This window comes from Empidonax traillii, unplaced genomic scaffold (assembly GCF_003031625.1).
Source record: "Empidonax traillii isolate 1590-97213 ecotype Southwest subspecies unplaced genomic scaffold, ASM303162v1 scaffold1754:size64653, whole genome shotgun sequence".
Lineage (NCBI taxonomy): Eukaryota > Metazoa > Chordata > Aves > Passeriformes > Tyrannidae > Empidonax > Empidonax traillii.
Window position 1 is genome coordinate 1 of NW_020956947.1, and position 23,834 is coordinate 23,834.

The following is a 23,834-nucleotide window of genomic DNA, read 5'->3' on the forward strand; positions in this document are numbered from 1 at the left end:
ATAACCAAGTAATAGTTTACTTTAACGGGCTCCACCTTCTTCTTGAACCACGTTTTTCTTTGTTCTTGAGGAGACACCCGCAGCCATCTTGGGACTTATAACTTATAGTACTTATAAAAATATGCAAAGGTTTATAAAAGTCCATAAAAGCACTACACACAATATAAATTGCTCAGACATTCACTATGTTCTTCCCACACCGGGGTCTTTGCGAGGAAGATTTTTAGTCTTCCTCAGTGTCTGGTAGATGAACCCAGCTTGGAACATGTGCATTTAATAGGTATTTTCCTCCCCTTCCAGGCTTATCGTATTCCTAAATCACTTTGACTCTTTGTTTAGGGGAAACTTCTCGGTGTCTCCAGCTTGTCGGCTTGAATGGTGTTATCAGGGTACTGTAAATTACAGGGTCAGACTACCCCCCCTTTTATTATCAACCTCGGGAACAAACGGCAGTTTGTTAGAAGCATTTCACATTTATGTGGGAAATGCATAATGCATACGAAGTTTTACTAAGCTTAAAAAAAATCCCTTTAAAATATATGTAGTTTTAACAGCTATGAGAGAAATACATATAGAAATCGCACATCCATAGCCTGAAGTTTTACTAAGCTTAACAAAAACAATCCCTCTAAAATATATATAGTTTATCACACCCGGAAAGTTTAAGTTAGGGCAGGCAGGAGGATTTTGGGTTTTGTGTTGGCCAGGTGTGACCAGAGAGGGGGGGGGACGCCTCCCCTGCTTGAAACTCTGTGTTTCTGCCTGAACCTGGTAGTGTTTGGATTGGATACAAAGTCTGCAGTGTGCGTGTGTGTGTGTATGTGTGGCTGTGAGTTCTAGGTTAGATCTGTCATTTTCCTCGTGTGTTGTTTGTTAACATGGGATGTACACAAGCTAAAAAGGAGATTCCAGAGGGAACCCCTCTCGCTTTGGTTTTACGGTATTGGGATGATTTAACTGGCCCTGAGACATCTTTAAAAAGGCAGGAGGTAGTTAGACTCTCTATGGATGTCTGGCCCTATCCTGGGAAAATTAGAGGAATAGCCTGACCGAAATTTGGCTCTTTTGAGGCAAATACAGTGTTTCATCTTATGACAATCCTTCATAAGGAGGAAATGTGGTCTGAGTTGCATTATGCAGATTTATTCTACCTTTTCTTAACCCATCCGAAATTGAGAAAGTAATATAAAAAGGACAAAGTTAAAATAGAAGCAGAACTCACAGAAATGGCATTAGAGGAGAAAAAGAAAAATCATGCTAAACGTGATCCTAAGGAGGAAATTAATCTTGAAAGCCCTGGAGATGAAGATCTGGACCTTTTAATTCCTCCAAATATGAGAATAGGAAGCCCACCCCCCCCTTTGGCTCAGGCTGCGGGCGTAGGTCCATCAGGAGCAGGGGTAGCCCCTGGGGCGAGTCCTGCCGGCTCAGCGGGGCCAGCTGGACCTGCGGTGCCGGGTCCAATTGCTTCAGGGGTCTCGAGTAGTGTGGACGGACAGGCTAGAACCGCTCCAGGAGGAGCGGGGGCCCAGGGAACTGCTGTTAGTGCTCCGGGACCCGCTCCGGCTACTCCGGCCGGAGCGGGAGCAACAGGAACCGGGGCAGCCTCTGCCCCACCTGCAACGGGAGCTCTGGCACCGACCGGACCAGCAGCGCCGGTCCTGGTTGGAACCGCGGGCTCTGCCAGTAGCGGCGGGGGGGGGGGGGGGGGGGGGGGGGGGGGGGGGGGGGGGCGGCGACCCCCGCCGGGGCCGCTGCAGGCAGCGCAGGCTCAGTTGCTGTGGGAGCAGAAAGCTCAGACCTCAAGGCTGCGGGACCTGCGGGATCGGCGCCGGCTATTCCAACCGGTACGGGAGCGACGGGAGCCGGGGCAACCTCTGCCTCGGTTGCACCCGGAGCTCTGGTACCGGTCGGATCGGCGACGGTCCCTCCCGAGACCGTGGAGCTGGTCCTGTCTGAAACTGCGAACTCCCGGGGTGTCGGTGATCGGGGGGCAGTAGCCCCTTCTAGAGCCGGGAGGCCGATCCCATCTGGAGCTGCGAGCTCTGCCGGTGTCGGGGCGGGGGCGGTAACCCTCCCCTGGTCGGGGTTGCAGGTCTTTTGGTTACGGGGGGGCGACACTGGCTCCCTCCTGGGCCATTCCGGGAGTGCCAGGCGCAGGTGCCGTTACCGCGGGCACAGGGGTGGGAGGTTCGAATCTCAGCACTGCGGGAGGAGGAGCAGGAGTGGTGTCTACAGCCAGAGTCCCTGTCCCGGCTGACGCGGGACCCTCCAGCTCTACCATGAGGGGCAGAGACGAACCCGCCCCCATCCCTTTGGCACCTCCCTATCCTACGGGGGAAGGGGGGAACCAGGGTTTAGAATTACAGCAACGGGGGAGGAGCAGGTTGAGGAGGAGCAGTTCAGTTCCTATTGACAGGAGACAAAGATGGGGTCTTCCCCCTTTTGACCCCTCGAGCACAAATGTTAAGACTCGGAATAGTGATTTTTCTGATACAGGCACAGAAGTTTCTGAGGATGAATCAAGCGATAGATTGGGGAGGGGGGAAGAGAAACCACTTGTAGTAAAACCAAAGACAGGGGGAAGAAGAGTACAAGAAGCTCTGTCAGACCCCAATCCTGTGGCTAGTAGGACAAGATCACAAAAGGAAAAGCCTACAGTAGAAGCCCCCTTAAGGCAAGCCCTGAGCAACCAAGGTCCAGTTTTGATAAAAACTCCTTTTTCTCTAGGTGAGTTACAACAGTGGAAAGCTTCAGTTGGAACATATAGGGAAAACCCAGACAAGGTAACTAGGTTTATGAAAAGAGCAATAAAGACACAAAATCCTGATTGGGAAGATTTGGAAATAATGCTAGACACATTATTAGATTCTAGTGATATAGACATGGTTAAGAAAGCTGCCTGGGATACAGTTGAGAGGCTCATAACATCTGGGCAGATTCAAGGAGTACTGCAAGATGTGTTTCCCTTAGATAATCCCAAATGGGACCCTAACATACCAGAAAAAAGGGAAGCATTGAAACCCTATCAGGATTGGGTGGTTTATGGTCTTAAACATGGAATTCCAAAAGCAGTAAATTGGTCAAAAATTTATATAGTGAAACAAGATAAAATTGAATCCCCTACAGATTTTCTGAACAGACTAACAGAGGTCGTACGAAAGTACACAGACATAGATGTAGAATCAGAAACAGGGAAAAGGCACTTGGTCTTTTTATTCATAGGCCAATCTGCAGACGATATAAGGAAAAAACTACAAAAAGTGGGTGAGGACAAGAGTATTGGTGAATTAATGAATATAACTTGGAGAGTCTATCGAAAGAGAGATCAAAAAGGCGGAGGAAAGGAGCAGGATGATGACTACCAGAAATGTCACAAACGCAATGTCCACCGTGAAAATTATAGATCTAGTTACCAGCATGATAAGACTAATGATATATGTTCTTTTTGTAAAAAGAAGGGACATTGGAGAAGGGATTGTCCAGACTCGAAGAGGAGAGGTGAATTTCCACCCCCTCCTCCAGCCTCCCAACTGACTTTAAGTCAGAATGCATAAAGGGGACCGGAGAATTCTACCCCAGCAGAACCTCTGGTTGTAGCTAAGCTGGGGGGAGAAGATGTGGAATTTTTAGTTGATACAGGTGCTGCATATTCTGCGTTAAACACCTTGGAAGGGAAATTGAGTCAAGATACTGTAACTGTGGTTGGTGCCACAGGGGTAAGTGAAACCAGGCCTTTCTTCAAACCCTTAAAATTTAAATTAGGGAAACACTGGGTAACTCATCAATTCCTCTATATGCCAAATTCTCCCATGCCTTTATTGGGTAGAGATTTATTAGAAAAACTAGAAGCTGAAATTAAATTCTGTAAGGGGGGGGGGAATAAAATTATCATCCCTGACACTAAATATATCAAGGCAACCACCTTTTTCATACAGGAGAACCATGGAGAGATCCCCGCAGAAGTTGAAAATGCTGTGATCCCTTTAGTGTGGGCTAGCGAATATCCTGGGAGGTCCAAACGAGCAGAACCCGTAAGCATCACGCTCAAGCCAGGAGCAACACCGGTAAGGCAAAAACAATACCCCTTGAAACTAGAAAGTCATCAAGGTTTAGCACCCATAATTGAAAAGTTTCTTAAATTTGGCCTATTGGTAGAATGTGAATCTAAATATAACACCCTCATCCTTCCAGTGAAGAAAGCTGATGGTAAGAGCTATCGATTGGTCCAACATCTGAGGGCAATCAACAAAATAACAGAGGATATATACCCTGTAGTAGCGAACCCCTATACCTTGTTAACCACATTAACAGAGGAATTAGGGTGGTTTACAGTGCTTGATCTAAAGGATGCCTTTTTCTGCATTCCTATGCACAAGGACAGCCAAGAACTTTTTTCTTTTGAATGGGAAAATCCTGAGACAGGAAGAAGAACTCAACTTGGACTGTCCTACCACAAGGCTATAAAAACAGGCCGAGGATATTTGGAAACCAGCTGGCAAAAGAACTGGAGGACTGGAGAAGGCAGCAGCCAGAAGGAGTTGTCCTGCAGTATGTAGACAACATACGAATTGCTGCTAAAAGTTGGGACCAATGCATCGAGCTCACTGTAAGTCTTAAACTTTTTGGGACTAAGTGGGTATAGGGTCTCAAAAGAGAAAGCACAAATTGCAAAGGAAATAGTCATTTACCTGGGGCTTGAAATCTATCATGGACATTGAAGGTTCAGCACAGATAGGAAAGAAGCCATCTGCCATCTCCCAGAGCCCCACACTGTACGAGAAATGCAGGCTTTTCTAGGAATGGTGGAGTGGTGTCACCTGTGGATAGCTGACTATGGGTTATTAGTCAAACCCCTATATGAAGCACTGGAAGCAGCCAAGGAAGGAGTTATAACATGGACAGATGAGATCAGAGCTGCATTTAAACAACTGAAACAGTCCTTAATGTCAGCTCCAGCACTGGGACTACCAGACCTAACCAAACCCTTTGAACTGTTCACATATGAGCACCTAAATGTTGCCTTGGGGGTACTGTCACAGACCCTGGGAAACCAGCAAAGGGCTGTGGCCTACTTCTCCAAACAACTAGACAGTGCCAGCCAAAGATGGCCAGGGTGTTTGAGGGCTGTGGCAGCAACTGTTATCTTGATCCAAGAGGCCTGGAAACTCACCCTGGGACAGCGCATTGTCGTGTATGTACCCTATTCCAAGCTGTGCTTGGGCAAAAGGGGGGCCGCTGGCTCTCCCCTAGCAGAATGCTTAAGTACCAAGCTGTGTTGTTGGAACAGGATGATGTTACCCTGAAAACAACATCTGTTGTAAATCCTGCCATGTTTCTGTCCACAACATTGACTGACAGTATGCCTGAGCATGACTGTTTGCAGACCATCGAGGAGACTTATTCCAGCAGACCAGACCTGAAGGATGAGCCTCTGGAAAACCCAGACTGGGAACTGTACACGGACGGAAGCAGCTTCATGCGGAGTGGAAAACGGATGACAGGGTCTGCTGTCACAATCAAGGATGAGGTAATCGAGGCGAAGGCCTTGCCTGTTGATGTATCATCTCAAAAAGCAGAACTGATCACACTGACAATAACTCTAGAGCTGAGCGAAGGTAAGAAAGTGAATATCTGGACAGATTCTAAATATGCATTCAGCGTCGTACATGCCCATGGAGCCATCTGGAAAGAGAGAGGGCTACTAACTGCACAAGGCAGTGGAATTAAACATGCCGACCAAATCTATGTGGTCCTTCAAAATATCTGGAAACCAGAAAAGGTATCTATCATGCACTGCAGAGCTCATCAGAAGGGGAAAACAATTCCCGAATTGGGAAATCATTTTGCTGACCAGGCTGCAAAAAGGGCTGCAGAAAAAGGCATTCTAGCAGTAGTTCCACAGAAAGAAATCGATTTGACAGGGTACACCCCAAAATATGATGAGAAGGACCACCAATTAATTAAATCCCTTAAAGTTAAAATCAAAGAAAATGGGTGGGCTGTTACACCAACAGGACAGGTTGTGGTCACACCCCCATGCCTAAGGGAAATAGCTCTGCAGAAACACGAGGTTACCCACTGGGGAATAGAGAACCTTCTAAAAAACCTAAAGAAGGTAGTGATAGGGACAGGTATGACTGAAGTCGTGCAATCCATAGTGAGTAAGTGTGAAATCTGCAAGCAGAACAACCCGGATACAACCAAGAGGGTGGTGCTAGGAGTAACAAAGGTTGGGAACCTTCCCGGAGATTATTGGCAAATAGATTTTGCTGAGTTACCACCAAGGGAGGGGTACAAATACATACTAGTGCTGGTTGACACTTTGAGTGGATGGCCTGAAGCTTACCCATGTCACACCAACACAGCAAGAGAAGTGGTAAAAGCTTTGCTTTATCACATAATTCCAAGATTTGGGGTTCCTCTGGGAATGTCATCAGAGAGAGGGACACATTTCATTGCAGTGATAGTGAAGGAGGTGTGTCGTGTCCTAGGAATTGTTTGGGACCTCCACACTCCCTATAGACCTCAAGCAAGTGGCAAAGTCGAACGCATGAATGGCACTCTTAAAATGCAAATTGGCAACATTTGTCAGGAAACATCCATGTCATGGGTTCTGGCTTTGCCTCTAGCTCTGCTGAGGATTCGTATCCAGCCAAGGCGGAGGGATAACATAAGTCCTTATGAAATATTGTATGGAAGACCATACCAGGCTCCACATATTCCAGGGGACATTCACATGAGAGGAAAGGTTGATTTACAAAGGTATTTAATTGCTTTAGGTTCTACTTTGCAGAAACTCCAGAAATTCGTCGAGCTTTCCAGACCCATAGGATTGGACACCCCTGCTCATCAATTCCAACCAGGAGACTGGGTCTACATCAAATGGTGGGACAGTGACCCACTGCGAGCCAAGTGGAGAGGACCTTTCCAAGTCCTGCTGACTTCCCTCACTGCCGTCAAAGTTGCCAGCAAAGGACCATGGTTTCATTACTCCAGAGTGAAGAAAGCTTCAATTCCTGGAACTATCAGCAAAGCAGAATCCGACTCAGAAGAAGAGGATGTGGCATAGACTGCTTCTACTGTGCATGTTATCTGCACAGTCGGTAACTATGAATCGAGTTTGGGATCCAAAATTGCACGTGACTATAGTTTAAAATGTATCCAAAATCCTCCACAAAGATGACTGCTGGATTTGCACCCAAATACCAACAGTCAATGGTAAAGATGGCAACTGGCCCCTTATTGGCATTTTACTAAATGAAACAAACTTTGGTAAGTCTATGTTAGAACTCCCAGGGACCTGGAAACCAGTTACTGAGGCCTACTATCCGGTAACCCCGAGTCACGTAATGTCTGATCAGGACAATTATTCTGTCCCCTGCATGGTTGTTAATGCTACAGGAAAGATCATCCTCCCTCCTTACTGTGATAAAGATAAATCTAAGGAAGAGATAGACCCAGAAGATGTAACAAGGTTGGCACAAGTCCCCTTGAGATTAATCCCCCCCCATGGTTCAGGGTGGTACTGGATTTGTGGAAAAGAGGCTTGGAAAGTTTTGCCCCTTGATAAAGGTTGGACCTGTGCTCTAGGGGCTGTAATTCCAAACATAACAATTTTTGACCAAATTGATGAACAAGAGGAATGGGAAAGAACTTATCTAAAAAGAATGAAAAGGACAAACAATCCCCTTATTGACCGTCCCACAGTCTTTCACAGTATAGTCAGAGCCATGATCCCATCTCTAGGGGTGAGTGAATTGGAAAAAGCAATAGTTAACATCTCAGCTGTAATCGAAAACATTCAAGATCAGACTTCAGATGCAATTTCAGCTTTACAAGAGGAGGTCCATAGTCTATCACGTGTAGTTCTGCAAAACCGACTGGTTCTTAACATCTTGCTAGCCTCTCAGGGAGGCGTGTGTAAAGTTATCAACACCAGTTGCTGTTCTTACATAGACCAAAGTGGAAGAATTAATAACAATTTGGCTGCAATTTGGAATCAAACCAAAATCTTACATCAGGTATCTCTGGACAATATCTCACTGGGTTTGGGAGACACTCTCCACAAACTTATTTCATGGTTACCGAACTGGACCTGGATTAAACAACTGTTTTTATTGGTAATGTACATAGTTAGTGTTTGTGTAATAGCTTATTGCATGAACCAATGTTGTAGATGCTGGTCATTTTTTTGGAAAATGATTAGATGTAAGTAGTAGAGATTGGACAAAATTTTTGAGTTTTGTCCAGTCTCTAAAGAGTTTTGATGTTTTGATTTTTTTTAATTTTTGTAGATCTTAGAAGTAGTTATGTAGTAAATGTAGATTTTACAGTAGCAGCATATTATCCCTTTACCCTTTAACACACCAGCTCAAACCCCTGTTACCCATTCCCATATCAATTCCCTAAATTCCACAGCCTGTTTAGTCTCTTTTTCAAGGTAGAATTGTAGAAGAACACCCTAACCCTACGGAAGAAGATACAGCCATAGACTCAACAATCTTCAGACCTAGAATTCTGGAAGGCCTCCAAGGACATTACGTGCTCTGAGGAAGATGAAGATGAAGAAGAGCGGGCCCCAAAACGCCCCCAGACCCAATTTCCAAGCGGCATGATGGGGGCAGAATCTGGGTGGTGGTTGGACGAGATTGGGTGAAAATCATTATAAAAACTGTGGACATCTGTATTTCGAGAGCACGTGCTGGGAGTATTCCAGAAAACCTGGGGGCTCATTAAAACCTTTGTATCCTTATCTTATCTCCTACCTAATTTGGCTTGGAGTCTTTTTTTTCCCACAACCATTTAGGTAACACATTATATATATATATACTTACCACTCCTGGGGTCTTCATTTGGTCTTCATGCACAAAATTTAAGAGGGTCCTGCAGGTCCTATCGCTTATCTATCGTAGTTTTAGGATGGTTCGTGAATCTGGGGTTTTCGTTGCCATCCTTCTGTGATACAGGGCTGCCAAAAAACCAGGCAGGGTGCCTCCCAGACCGCAAGGGTTTGCACCAAGAGACCCAGATCCTGGGTTTCGACACCAAAATTGTTGTAGGTTACCAGCGATGCCTGGAATAAATTAAAGAAATCAGTTTATAATAACAAGTAAATTTAATAGTAATTGATAGGTAAGCAATACTGGTGCACCGGGGCAGCCGAGAGAACAAAAGGTTCCCCAAGCAGCTCACGCGCACAAACTCTCAAAGTTCCCTATGATACCTCCCGCCTCCCTTACGTAGTTCTGGTGTGTGTCCTCTGCGCATGCCCAGTGTCGTTTTTTCCGTATACATCGTCCTGGGCTGTGTCTTCTGCGCACGCATAGTTCCGTGGGTCGGGGGTCTCATTCGCGGGCTGGGGTCTTTTGTGATGAAGGCTGGAGTCTTCCTCTGTGTTCATGAAATGACCCTGTACTTGGGGCATGCGCAGTAGTAGGTATTTTCCTCCCTTCATGGTCTTATCAGCACTTGTTTATCATTTTTGACTCTCTGTTATTTCCAGAAAAGCAGATCTGTACCTCTGGCTTCTTTAAGATTAGGCTTATCGCCAAGTTATGCGAGGTATGCGGACAAAGTGTAGTTAATTTATTACAATCCTCACGCTCCCAGGGGGGCTGCTATTCTGCACCCAGGCTTCCAGACTCCATCGGTTCCCAACAATGTGGCCCCCCCCCTGCCCCGGGCACATCGGTCCAGGTCACCAGGGGTCACACATATCCGGGGCCACCCCCTCCCAAAACAACCCCCCTCACAACCCAACCGCGGGGATCCGGGGAGCGCAAGGGAACCCCAAACGACCTTCCCCCCTGAAACGTTCCCAGACAGGAAAGCAACCGCGGTCCCGACTCGGAGGTGCCTGACAACCTAGCGGGGATTCACATCAGTGTCCCTCTGTGCAAATCTTGGCAGCCCAACAAAGCTATCTCAGAGGCACAGCCCAACAAAAGTCCCTCCATAGTGTACGCAAGAGAGCGACAGCTTAGTTTATCACAATGACCATTTGCCACTGGCCACCAGCACAGAACATCTGACCCAGTCCTCAGTCTCTGAAGTACCACAGTCAGTCGCTTCTCTCCCTGCACGGACTGAATGGAGAAATAAGTAAAGCAAAGAGACTTCGAAGAGTCTATTTCTTGACCTTGTTCTTTGCACCAACCTTTTAAAAGGAACAAAGTCTTCAGGAACTGCCCAGAGGGCATCCCCTTTCATGATGGAAATTATGTTAAGGAGCCCAACTCTCTGCCAGCAGTGCCCAGGGCCTTTCCCTTCCCATGGTCACAGGACTGACACACAGCAGTGACTGAGCTGCCTGAGCACTCAGGCCTTGGGCAAGGAGCAGAGAGGAGAGAGAGTGTAAGAAATAAATAAGGCGATTTTATTATAAGCAGGAGTTTACTCATGTCAAGATGCCTGGAAGCTTTATTGTTTGGGGGGGGGGGGGTTGGAGAGTTATTTAGTAGTCGGATACTGGTAGTCTGTTTGCAGTTACTTACTGATAGTCTGCTTGCAGTTACGAGGCAAGCTGGGAAACCTGTAAGACAATGGGACCTGCCAGGGTTCTTTGCTGAGGGACCACGTGGTCGGGACAAGGAAACAACTTGATAGGTCGGTTAAGACAACCAATGGACTGGTAAAGGGAAGTGCGAGACAGCCCTGAGAGACCCAATCAAATCCAAGAAGAGGGGCTATATCACCTTTTAAAGAAGAAAAGGAGAGGCACTCGCCATGGGAGGAGTGAGGGAGTGGTTATGTAAATCAAGAAACCTTAAAAGGACTTGTCCCTCCTATTCTTGGTGAGTTTGGACTTGGCCACAAGGCCGATGCATCTCATGCGTTTTAATTAAAGTTCTTTGTTTCACTTTATTTGGCCATCTTCGAAATTTTAATTAGAGATATTTCTCACAATTTGGGGGCTTGTCCAGGATCCAATGTCCCCCAGTCCAGTTCATGGACCAGTGAACCTGAAAGGCGTGCCCCGCTGATTTCAGCAGTCCAGAGACCTGTGCCCTCTCCTGGGATGGTAGCGACGGAGGACCCGAGGATGGATGGCGTGAAACAAAGAAAGGGGGGAAAGGGAAACCGGATTCGGTATAGAAATTAATCCATGGTAACCATTAAACCATGTGCAAGAGAATCGGTAAGAAAAGGGAAGAGCTATCCTCAAAGTATTATCAGGAGGTTGGGTCAAGGGAGTGTGCGTCTGTGAAGGTTTGAAATTGAAGACATTTTCGGGGGGAACTGGAGGGAAGAAGGCTTCTCGAGGGGATCTGGTTCAAATTGAAGGCATTTTCAGGGGGAACCGGAGGGAAGAGAGCCTTTTGGGGGGACTCAGTCTGGAAAGAGAGTTTTAGAGTGGTTCCGGTATAGACAGGAGGTGTTTGAGTGGTTCTAGCTTAGGTCGGCAGTTTCGGTTTAAAGAAAATGTTCAGGCGGCTCTGGCTTAAAGCACAGGCTTGGGAATATAAGACGTGTGTGTTCACTCCTTGGGATGGGGGTGTGGAAAAGCCCCAAGAAGGAAAAGGTCAAGAAAAATCCTCAACATTCCCCCTAAGTGACCCATTGAGTAAAATCCTGGGTATATAGGACGAGTCAGAAAGAAAAAACTCTGGGTAAAAATAAAGCAGTTTCCCCCTTGGGAGTAAAAAATTATTGATGTGAGGAAGTGAGAAGATATTGAAAAAGATTTGTTGATAGTGCCTCAGACTGGGACAAACTTGTTAAAGAGAGATTTTATCCCGGGGGACGGTTTATCCCCCGAGAAGACACCTTTGTTGGCACACTTTGTTAGGAGACAGTCACACACGGGTGACCCCAAAATGGCATTTATTAAAACAAGATGTCAGTTTACATACAGGGGAATATGGAAGGATCGAGAACAAAGGTGGGATTCTTGCTAGGAACATCGAATCCTGAGGGTCAGTGATAAGAGAAATGAAGGGATTGGCCGTAGGAAATATGTCCAGCCATACAGGGGGAAGGGAGAGTTGGGGAGGAAAGAAAGGAGGGGTCTGGGGTGCAGACAGGAGAGTTCTACAGAAGTTTTGTGAGGTTGCGCCTTATAGCTGGGTCTCAGACACCCCCTCACAGCTTCGGCTGTTAGAGAACTTCCAGACAAACTTCTTCCTCTGAGGTTTCTTTGCAGTCCTTTTGCATCTTTCTCCATTCTCTGTAGGTTTCTGTTGACCCACCTCCGACAAGATTTAATATGGTTATTGACAGTAGAACTGATACCTCAGAGAAGGGAATTAGAGCTAAACTTTTTGTATTGAGTAAGGGTTTTGAATATGCATCCACAAGCATAAACTACCATGGTGTCATAAATTTGCTTGTTCAAAGAATTAAACTTATTGACAGCAAGAGCATGGATCCATCACGACAACCAATATGATTAAGCAATGAATTGTTTATTAAGACACACAGTACACATTTTATACATTTTTTGTACCCTCGTGGGTGCAGGATTAAAGTCTGGGGATTGGATAGCTCAGTCTGTCCACGAGTCCATGTCTCATGTTCATTGGACAAGATGCAAGTTCAATGTTTTTGCACCTGGGTACCAGCTCCCGCCGTAGGTTCTCACAACATGGAATAGTTGTTGATTGTAAACTAATTCTATTCTCATGGGAAACCTGTTCAAGTTAACTATAAATTATTTCCATTCTCATGGGAAGTTAGCCTAAGTTTACAACTGCCAACTGTAAACCAAGTGTTCTTCCCATGGGAAGCCTGAGGCTTCTTTCACAACTGGTAATATGGGTTGTTCACCAGGCCTCCATTTTCCTGCAAATACTCCACATAAACTCTTAAAGAAAGCACTTTAAGAAAGATGTTGGGTGGAGTGAGTAATTTACCTACACAAAAGGACTAGTCAGTAGATTTTTTCTTTTCTTTCCCTCTCCTGAGAAACAGGGGACACTTTTATTTTTTTTTTTTCCTTTGACCTTTAGTAGCTAAACCAAATTTTTGGATCTTGTAATAAATACTGGTTGTAATTTGTGTCAAATAGGTGAATATAACCTAGGAGGGAAGAAAAAACAAATGAGCTGTAAAACTTAATTGCACTCCTATAAAGACATAAACCAGATCACTACCCTCCCTATTCCCTGTCCTCCTAAGACAAAAATTATGTCCAACCTGGGATCAGGTCAAATAGCATGATGGCGCCTTGTGTCTTAACGTAGAGATAACCAATTAGTCTAAGCTGTGAAAATAAACATATGGTGAATACCTAGATTAGTGATATAAATGTATATGCATGTGATATAATTATGTATGAGATGTTCTAAAATAAAAATCAGACTTGCACCCTGTATCAGGTGTGGCAGACTTAGGAAGATTTCCTGTCTGTACACCCAGCATGCTGTTTGCTTTTACCATATAATAAATTCCAATCTGAAAACTAATTATATTTCGAGACTCTGTTTCTCACAAATTGGGGATATTTAGAGACTGTTTCTCACAGATCTGATCTATTTTTATTTTTGTCTAATGCCTTAGTTAACAGTATGGCTAATATTTATTTACTGCTTTCTCTATGCAGAAACTTTTAATCCTCTTTAATGAAAGAACATATTCAGCGTTGCTTATTTGAAGCTATGTTTCATTTAAGTGGTTTGTTTCTTGTGAATCTTCAGATTGGTGTTTAATCATTGTTTATTTTCGGAGAGTTTGTGCAGAACAGGTTCAAGTTTGGGGGGAAAACAACCTTTTAAGAACAGAATTAAGAGAGTTTGTGTGCATTTGCACTTGAAAACTTAGTGGTAGAACTTGTTCAGGTTCGGTGTGTTGCATGCAACATGTGTGGATGTTTGCTGGCCTCATGGGAGCAGTTTGTGAGCCGGTTGTTTCAGGCAAGATCCATTGGTCAAATTAGTGTGAACCTTAAAAATACCCCAGCACTCAACCCCAAATTCACTGTGTATCTATTTCTGTGCTTCTAAGTCTCCCTGTATGAGAAGAGTGTGAGGTGCCTATGCATCGCACTAGTCAGTGGAGTTTGTTATTTTTCTTTTTTCCATTCTCAGTTTCATCTTAAATCACTTAGTTTGCTTACATAGTCCTTGAAAAATCTTTGGGTTAGGAACTGCCATTTGAGATATGCTGTTTGGGTTTGTGTGGGAGATGGTGAGAGATGTGGAAAGAAGGTGAGAGTTGATTTGCTTGCAAGTTGCTTATTGGTGGCAGTTGGGATTTTAGAGAAAGGTTAGTTATTATTGTTGCCATATTGGCAGGGGAGAGTTATTTTGTGATTGATTGCTGCTTACCTTTCTAAACTTCCTTATGCCTGCAAAGTTTGATTTAATGCAAAAACCTCTCTCTGTGTGCCTGGTACAGAGGGGAGTGGTGAAGAGAGGTTGCTCAGAGCTAATCGAAGTAGCTCTGGGCTAATTTTACTTCTTGGGTTGTGTCCTTCTGTGGGGGGGGGCAGGGAAAGTGGAGTTTTGGAGGAATTCTGTCAGAGTTTTGGGTTTGGCAGAATGCTTTAGAATATGAGAAACCTTGGCCATGCTTGGAAAATCGAGTCTTTTAGTGTCATTCTAGTAGTGATTTGGGATATTGAGTAGATCTGCATTAGCGGTGGTCACAGATCGAATTTTCCCTGGCCAGAATCTGCCGTGGTTACATGCGGGGGCGGGTCGTGATTGGGGGGTGGCTTCTGATGCTGCGCAGGCAGCAGGAATTGAGGTATACCCATGAAAAAGAAAAACAGGACCGAAAAGGAGGTAGGGGCAGGAGTGCCAGGAACAGTCGTTAAGCTAAAACAATGCCAATCTAGACAGTTGCCATGGCAACTGCTCAGTCGGCAGGAAAACCCCAAACAAAACTCGGGGAAGAAACACCTTTTATTGTCCTGTATCTTGCAGATAAATCTTTAAAAATTACTGAATGATTTTTTTGTATTGAACATTTTCCTGTTGCAGCAAAAGAGTTTTGGTAAAAGAAAAACTAACCACGGGCAAAGGAGAAAAGAAAAAGCCTCTTTCGGGGCTAAAGTTCTACCTTTGTGAGGAGAGAGATGAAGTCTAAGAGGTAATACAAAAAGAGTCATCTGTGGCCTAGTAACCATGTAGAGGCCTTAATCACTCCAGCCAGAGAAATTTTCGAAGTTTAAACTGTTGCTTAGCAACTGAGTAGAGACACCCTTTGTCTTCTGTCCCTGTCCTACCAGGAGGGAAAGCAAAAACTTTTCTCCTACTTTACAAAATCTATAACCCTACAACTTTCTGGTTAGGTTTATGGGGAGACATTGCTTAAATCAAAAAGACATTCAGGTAACTGCATGCACACAACAAACCAACCCATGGAATCAGGGGAGGGTTTTCCTTCTCCAAATGTATTACATCTTTAAAATTCATGGCTAGGTTTCGTGAACAAAGATTTGAGAAGGGTTCTACCCACGCTTGCTGCTGCACACGCTGATGGCTAAAAAGGTCAATGTGAGATAGACAAGTCTGGTTGCAGAAGGCACAGCAGAGAGACTCCCCAGGTGATATCGACAAGACGTGATTCTTTCTGTGTTGTCTTTTCTCCTCAAGAGTGATCCTGCGTGTGTTCTCAAAAGCAGCAGCAGTGTTATAGATGGTGTGTCTCCAGGCCTCCCGATTGGAGGCCAGAGTAGACCAGTGGTGGTGATCAATATGACCAAGGCTGAGGGATTGTTTCAGGCAGTCCTTGTATCTCCTCTTTGGGGTTCCTCTCTTGCAGCAGCCAGTGGTAAGTTCCCCATAGAGCATAATCTTAGGGAGGCGGTAGTCCTGCATCCTGGAGACGTGCCCTACCCAATGCAGCTGTGTTCTCAGCAGCATGGCCTCAAAATGCTCGTGACTGCTGCCTGTTCAAGGACAGACGTGTTGGTCACAAAGTCAGTCCAGTGGATGTTTAGGATTGTACGGAGGCAGCGCTGATGGAAGCGTTCTAAGAGACGCAAGTGGTGGCGATAAATGACCCATGATTCAGATCCATATAAGAGTAGACAGTACAGTTTTCAAACTAAAACTTAGTTATTAAGAATGGTTCAAACTGAAGGAGAGTAGGTTTAGAATGGATATTAGGAAACAATTCTTCCCTTTGAGAGTAGTGAGGCTGTGGCTCAGGTTACCCAGAGAAACTGTGGCTGCTCCATCCCTGGAAGTGTTGAAGGCCAGGTTGGATGGGGCTTGGAGCTACCTGGGATACTGGAAGGTGTCCCTGCCCATAGCAGACAGAACAGCCTGTGATTCTATTATTCCCTCTTTCAATTAGTAATCATAGCACATAAACACATTTTTATATTTTCTTTCCAAGGCTGGACACGGGTTTGGTTGATAGGAGTTTGGTTTGGGTGAAGAGACTGGATATTTCTGGTGCTTCAAAAAACCAGGGCACTGCTCAGCACCTCACAGGACCTTGGCAGTCGTCCCTGGCACAGCATGAACAACAAACCCTGGCAGTGCCATGAGCAGCATTGTGGAGTGTCTCCCACACCAGCCAAGCAACAAGCTCAGGGCAGTGTGGCAGGATCAGTTTCAAACACTGACTGGGCAAAGGGGCTCCGTGCAAACAGGATGGTTAAAGGCAGTAACTGCAGGCTGCCGTGGTTTGTTCCTCATCATTGTGAAGCATCATGTCAGTGCAACTCAGCCTGTGCCATGAACTGCAGGTTTTGGCACCTGTGGGAGTGTTTGGAATTACAGAATGTGCCGAGTTGGAAGGGACCCGCAAGGATCATCAAGTCCAGCTTCTGGTCCTGGACAGGACCATCCCCAGGAGTCACACCATGTACCTGAGAGTATTTCTCAAACAATTCCTGAATTCTGTCAGCCTTGGTGCTGTGCCCACTGCCCTGGGGAGCCTGTTCAGTGCCCAACCACCCTCTGGGGGTTTCTAATATCCAACCTAAACCTCCCCTGACACAACTTCAGGCCATTCCCTGGGGTCCTGTCACCAGTCACACAGAGAAGAGCTCAGTGCCTGCCCCTGCTCTTTCCCTCATGAGGAAGTTGTGCCATCACTCTCATGGAGGCAGGAGCTTCTCTCTCTGGCATGAGGTGGGTGCCAGGTGCTCAATTCCAAGCAGGATGAAGAGAGACAGGATGATAAAATGATAAGCGACTCAATTAAACACTGTGGAGCCTGAACAGATAATCATGGGCCTTGCTGCACCCTCAAGCATGAGGAATTGTGTCTCTTTTTAAGCGGGGGGAAGCAAAGCTCTCAAAAAACCTGCCTGTTTACATCAATTTCCTGGTGATTGGTGAGGAGGGACCCGGCGCACTTGATCAAAGCAGGCGGCGCTGGTGCCTGAAGTGTGTGCCAGTAATTGGAGATGTAAGAATCTCTTTTTTTTTCACCCTTGCACAGTGTGGTTTTTAACCCAGGCTCTCTCCCTTCCCTCTGCAAGACAGCCACAAGCACAGATAAGGCAAGCGTAGGGATGTGTAGACTGGTCCTGCCTGAACCCTGGTAATTCAACCTTCCCCCTGCAGCCATGGACTATCGGTTGTCTTCAGAAAGAGGGTGCTTCTCTCTGCTGTCTCCACTTCCCACACTAATTGTCATTGGCAGAGGTATTTTTATTGTCTAATCACACCACGTGTGGCGTTTTATTTGGAGCCTGAAATCCACCCCTCTCGCAGGCAGAGAAGCCAAAATGCACGGCGGCGACATTCAGACTCTACTGGGGGGCTTATACCCTGTCTGGGGATGGATTTAACCACACTCGCATGAAGATGCTGTTACACCCACTGCAAAATGTTTGCCTTGCATAATATTATCCTGTCTCCCATTACAGGGCTTATCCAGCATATTTAGGGAGCTTAATCATTGGCTGCTGAAATAAACAGGACCCAAGTGCCTAAGCATGAGTGAGTTTCAGAAATCCCCTTCCAGATCTGAACTCATCAGCGCCCGTGAAGTGACACAAGTCAGCCCAGCACTGTCATTTCCCAGTGGGTACATTCAGCACATCCTCCTCAACACCCATAACACCACCTTTTCCAGACACATCCCTGGTTATTTTGTCAGCCCTTGGAACACGGTGCGAAGTGTTGGTAGCTGTCCTACAAGTGACCTGTGGTAGCACAACCTGGGATGAATCGTTGATGCTTTCACAGGCCCAGAGACAACAGGCAGAGAATACTCTCATTTTTGTAATTAATTCCGTGAAATGAACTGATGTAAAACTGGCCACATTTCCAGAGCTGCTAAGACCAGCTGCTGGGCTTTGGGGGCATCACAGGACCCATGGGGGAAAAACTGTGCTTTCATAATGATGGGGTCTTAGCAGTTTTAAAGGATTATGCTGAGTTCTGAAAAGGCCAGGAGTTGACCGTTAGACAAACAAGAACAAGTTTTACGGCTACAAGAATGCAGAGGTCAGCAGAAAGCAATGTGTGAGAAACGGTGATAACAGAAACTTTTCCCAGGAATGTGTGTTTTAAGACCACCGACCAATGGACTACTTGAGGCGCGTAAACAATGTAGGCTAACCAATCATAATAGCATGCTGTGCTCGTGACTGCATGTCCAGGATTCAAAAGATTATATATTGAGTAGCCTTCTGATAATAAAATGCATTTGAATCTGCATCTTATAGATGTGTCTTTCTTTCCCGCTCGCGTGAAATGCCTGCAGCATCATAAATTGACACTTTGTGGGCTGCCTTCCTTCTGCATAGATGGGGAACACTTGGGAATTGCTCTCCTCTGCCTCACAGAGTTTTCCAGATGAGTCCTGACCATCTCTAAGGATGGAAGGTTGTAGGGTAGAGCAAGGCAAAGGTGATGTGACAGTCAGGTTTTTGCGTGTGAGGCAGCAAAACAGAAGGCAGTGTTTCTGACCTCAGCAGTCTCCTCTCCTGGCTGCAGGCTGCCTATCCCATACACGCACACTGCTCTCCAAATTCTAGCTTTCCTCAGCACTTTGAGCTCTCAGCCCAATTTCATTCCGTCAACTGTATTATTAATCAGCAGGCTGTGAATTATGTTGCTATAACCCACATACTTTTTATATTTTACACTGAAAATGGAATAAATTGGTGCACAGTAAACAAAATCCCAGCATTCACAGGAGCAGCGCGCAACCGGCACAGCTGAGTGAGGGGACCTGTGGGGGATGTGGGGCCAGGGCAGATGGGAGCCCACGGAGAATGGCCTCATCCAGGCTGGACCCCCTTGTCAGCAGATTGAAGTAGTCAGTGGAGTGATCGTCCAGACAGGCTCTCTACAGATCCCAGGGTAGCAAACACACCACTGAGATCATCTCTCTCCTGCTTCTCACCCAAGGTCCCACTTGTTCTGTTCGACTGGGATGGAAGAACCCAAACACTCAAACCACCTGCCACTTCAAGAAAGACACTGAGGAGCTGGAGCGTGGGCAGGGAAGGGAACGGAGCTGGGGAAGGGTCTGGAGCAGCAGGAGCGGCTGAGGGAGCTGGGGGGGCTCATCCTGGAGAAAAGGAGGCTCAGGGGGGACCTTCTGGCTCTGCAACTTCCTGACAGGAGGGGTGAGCCGGGGGGTCGGGCTTTGCTCCCAGGGAACAAGGGACAGGAGGAGAGGGAACGGCCTCCAGCTGTGCCATGGGAGGTTCAGGTTATATGTTGGGAAAACTCCATGGAAAGAATGGTCAGGCATTGGACAGGCTGCCCAGGGCAGTGTTGGGAGTCCCCAGTCCTGGAGGGGTTTTTAAAAGCCGTGTGGATGTGGCACTTGGGGAACACGGGTTAGTGGTGGCCTTGGCAGTGCTGGGGGAATGATTGGACTTGATGGTCCTGGAGGGCTTTTCCAACCCAAGTGTTTCTGTGATTTCAGCTGAGCAACCATGCGGAACTACCCGGAGAGCTGGGTACAGCATGTGCCTTAGTCATTGCCTCACCCCAAACTGTACTAAGCGAACAGCTCTCTAAAGAGAGGCCGAAAAAAAACCCTGAAAGGACAGTATAAAATATTTAAAAAGCTCCTTTGACTTCCTAACCTTCCATGCAGAAAAAAGGACACAGAGAAATACCAACAGAGGAGAGGTTGATTGATGGTTGGACCAGAACTAGCCTCCCATGTCCATGTTTCCCATTCAAAGCTTTGTAAAGGTCAGTTTATATTTCTACCGCACATAATAAAAATGCCATTTAACAATGAATATACTTTTCTTTCCCCTCCCGTTACTAAGATGTGCATCGCTTAGCAGAGCTCCAGTGCAGCCTCAGTGGTGGTTTGCACACTGGTGTAAGGCACCACCAGAGGGGTCCTTTCTCGTTAGCCCTGGGTTAGTCACTCCTCTGAAATTACTCTGATGCCACCAGGAAAAGATGAATTCTCCAGGAGAGTGTGTGACAGTAATGTGTGATCAACTGCCCCAGAGTAGTATTAATGTACAAAAAATAAAGTGGAAATTAAAAACAGCAGGACAGGAAAGTGCTGTGAGTGTCAGCCTGGGGAAATGAAACCGCTCTGTCTCGACGTGTGCGCCGTTCAATCCTTCACACACGCTCTGATTTCTCCCTAAAGTGCTATAAATCAAATCGATACTTAAATATTGGTGTATACAGAGCAGCTGGGAAGGTAAATCCTGGCTGGTGGGGACACGTGCGTGGAATGGAGCAGCCCCCCCACACCTGCACCCATCACGCTGTGATGCTGCACCACCACTGCACATTGCCCTTCCCCTTCCTGCTGCACCTGAGGACATCACAACCAAACACAGGCTCTTTGGTGCAGGCATCACACCTTCCTCCTTTTCCCCTAACTTTAGAACCCCAAAGGGAGGTCAAGGGCTCAAGTTTATATCTCAGAAGGAAGGAGGTGTTGCTGCAGCCCTGGCTCTGCTCTATTCTGGTGTGGCAAAGCTGGCTGTGCATGAAGCTGGTTGTGTGCCCTGCTCACAGCAGGGGCGAGACCCTGGCTCTGGGCACAGGCCATTGCTGGGCACCAGGACACCAGCCAAGGCATACCAGTGAGTGGTCCACGAGGGAAACAGCCCCTAACAGGGTCTGCCTCTTGGAAATGGGTGTGCTTCAAAGGAGGAAATGTCAGAGCACAAAATCTGTCAGGCACAAGTGAAGTATTACGCTCGAACCTGCCAGCAAATCCAGTGCTCTCCGAGGAATGGAAAGTTACATGGAAGAAGAAAGGTCGGAGATGCTTTGGAGCTGTGCTAAATCCAGGGATGGGTAACATGGCAGAGGATGGTGTGGAGCAGCTGGTGTGAAGAACAGTGGAATGGTGAGCAGATTTGATGTCCAGACATGGAGCTCCTGGGATTGGGGCTGTGTGACGAAAGTGATGCCAGCAGCACATCCCACCTACTTCCTATTTTTTGCAAATGCTTGTTCACCACCCTGTGCCCATGCAGCCTGTCCCTGCTGCTCTCCTCCCTGTCCTCACAGCTGCCACCCAGGTCTCAGCACCCTCCTGGCATCCTGAAATAAGCTTATTCACTCCTTCCTCCATCTTCCTGCGTCACATTTGATTTAATGCAGGTGTCAGAGCACCCACCCACCGCCAAAGTGGGGCAAGAGCAGTGACCAGTGTCACTCACCAGCTGTGGGGGACCCCAGGCTGCTCCTTCCACCTTACTGGCAGCAAAGTTAGTCAAGAGCAAAGCTTTTGATTTCCCAAACTGTCACCAGCTTGGCACCAACTTCCTTGAAGGTTTCCTTTTTCCTTGTGTTTTATTAAACTGACCTGAAACTGCCAAAGCAAAGAAAAAAGACGAAGTCTCTCTCGTGTCGTAGGCAGCCACCTTTGTAAATCCTTGGGAACGAGCTTGTCAAAACACCCTGGCAGGGAGAGGATGCCGCTGGAGCAGCCATTCTCTGCCCACCCACATTTCCCACTGTTTTTCACCTCATGCTATTATTTTTTACGTGCACTATAACCAGTCTTTACACACTGAAAACATCCGGGAGGGGAGGCAGGAGACTCCTGAGATGAGATGACTCTGAGTTCCACGTGCTGGAGGCTCCAGGAAAGGCCTCAGAGAGCCCAGATTTTGCCATGGTGCTTCCCAGCTCCTCTCCCACCCCAGAGACAGTTTCCTGGTGCTGGCAGCAATGTGCCCTCCCTTTCCCTGCCCAGCCTCCTTCCCCACTTGCCACACAAGCCATTTATTGTTAATAAAGGCCCTAATTAAAAGCACAGCCTCTGCCTGCTCCTAGCCCCCAGTGCTGCTGGTTTAGCCATGGACACCAAAGCTGTAAAGGGCAAGGGGGGTCCAAGCACCCCAGGAAGGCACCACGCAGGGTCTACAGCACTACGATTTGGGATACAGGTGCCCAACTGCATTCCTCATTGTACCCACAGCAGAAATCCAGCCACAAGGAAGAAAACCAACAGAATTACTTTAAAACTGGTGTGTTTTTTTTTTTTTTTCTAGAAGCAGATGCCTTTCTTTTGCAATGGCTGTCTCCATTTTGCATGCCAAATCCAGATGATGCTCAGATTAAACACCACCACTGCTGTTCCCCCAGCCTTTGGAGCAAATCCCAGCTTAGCTTTAACAAAGGAGTTATCCCAGGAACAACTGACCTGCTCACCTCGGTATTCATGTGCTTTCCCATCTCCCAGCATTTGCATTCCTGTTCCTTTGCAGGACCGAACCCGCAGAAAACAAGCAGCCAGGTTATCCCTTGCATGGACTTTCTTAAAGCTTTGCTGCAAATTACCTGGGATAAGTATGGGAAGCAGAAGAGAAAAAAAACCGGGAGTTAGTCATGGTCTTCCTATTTATTCATAGATTTTTTTTACCCATTAATTAAAATGGAGCAGGCTTCAGAATGGGAACTGCTTCCCCGAGGACCCAATTAAGTGGGATGGCTCAGTGGGTGTCCAAGGGACTGGCCTAGGACAGAGGGATTGATGGATGGCAATAATGAAGGAGCTGTTTGAACATGTGTAAGCAAAGTTCTCCAGTCACCTTCAGCAGCCTGGTTTGGGAAGGCTGTGGTGTCTGTGCCAGCAGATGTTATCTCCTCCAAAACCAGCCCATCCTCCAGCCTTTTGTGCTTTAGATCAAACACCTTGGGAATAGTCCAACATGAGAAATCACCAAGGTCAAGTGCACAGCAAAATAATTATCCCCCCCTTTCCTCCCCCCCTCCCTCCCCCAAGGCTGGCCATTTCTCTGCTTTGCCTGTTCTAATTGAAGTGGTTTTAAGCTCAAAAATGTGTTTTGGAAGAGATGGAAGTTGTCCGACATCCCAGCCTCTCCGATCCCATGACATACTGAAGCTGGGCAGTGTTTGTCTGCATTAGCCTTTTAATATGGGGTTAACTTGGATATACAACTCAACCCCAAACACTCTGGAGCTGGGAATACAAAGGAGCCAGTGCTGATGACAAACCCCTTGCAGAGAAGTCTCCAGGCCCAGCAGAGTTTGTCTGGGAGCAACACATGGATGTCACACAAGGAGCACATTTGAGATAACGCCCAAGGTAGTCTGGGGAATGAGCTTTTAATTAACACTTTTGTTCCTTTTCTAGAGGCTCTTAAGCTGGGAGTTCACAAGGGCAAGGTTGGCAGCCATGCAGAGCTGCTCTCTTCCACCTCAAGCTGGGAAGATGGAAAATGCCCTAAATCTAATGTGCTTATGACAGCAGCATGGCTGTTTGGGGGAGAACAGCTTTAAGACACTTGTTTAGCCCAAAATTGCTCAAACTTTCCCTCTAACAGCACCTGCCTTATCACACAGTGGCTGCCATACTCCAGGTTCCAGTGTGCCCTCAGCAACAGCCCCCTGGGCAAACTGTAGAGTCCCAGAAATGGGATAATGTGCATGTCCCAAACACCAACAGCCAGATGGTTGTGGATCCAGCCAAGCACCGTCGGGAATAACATGATGTGGCTGGAGAAGGGGCCA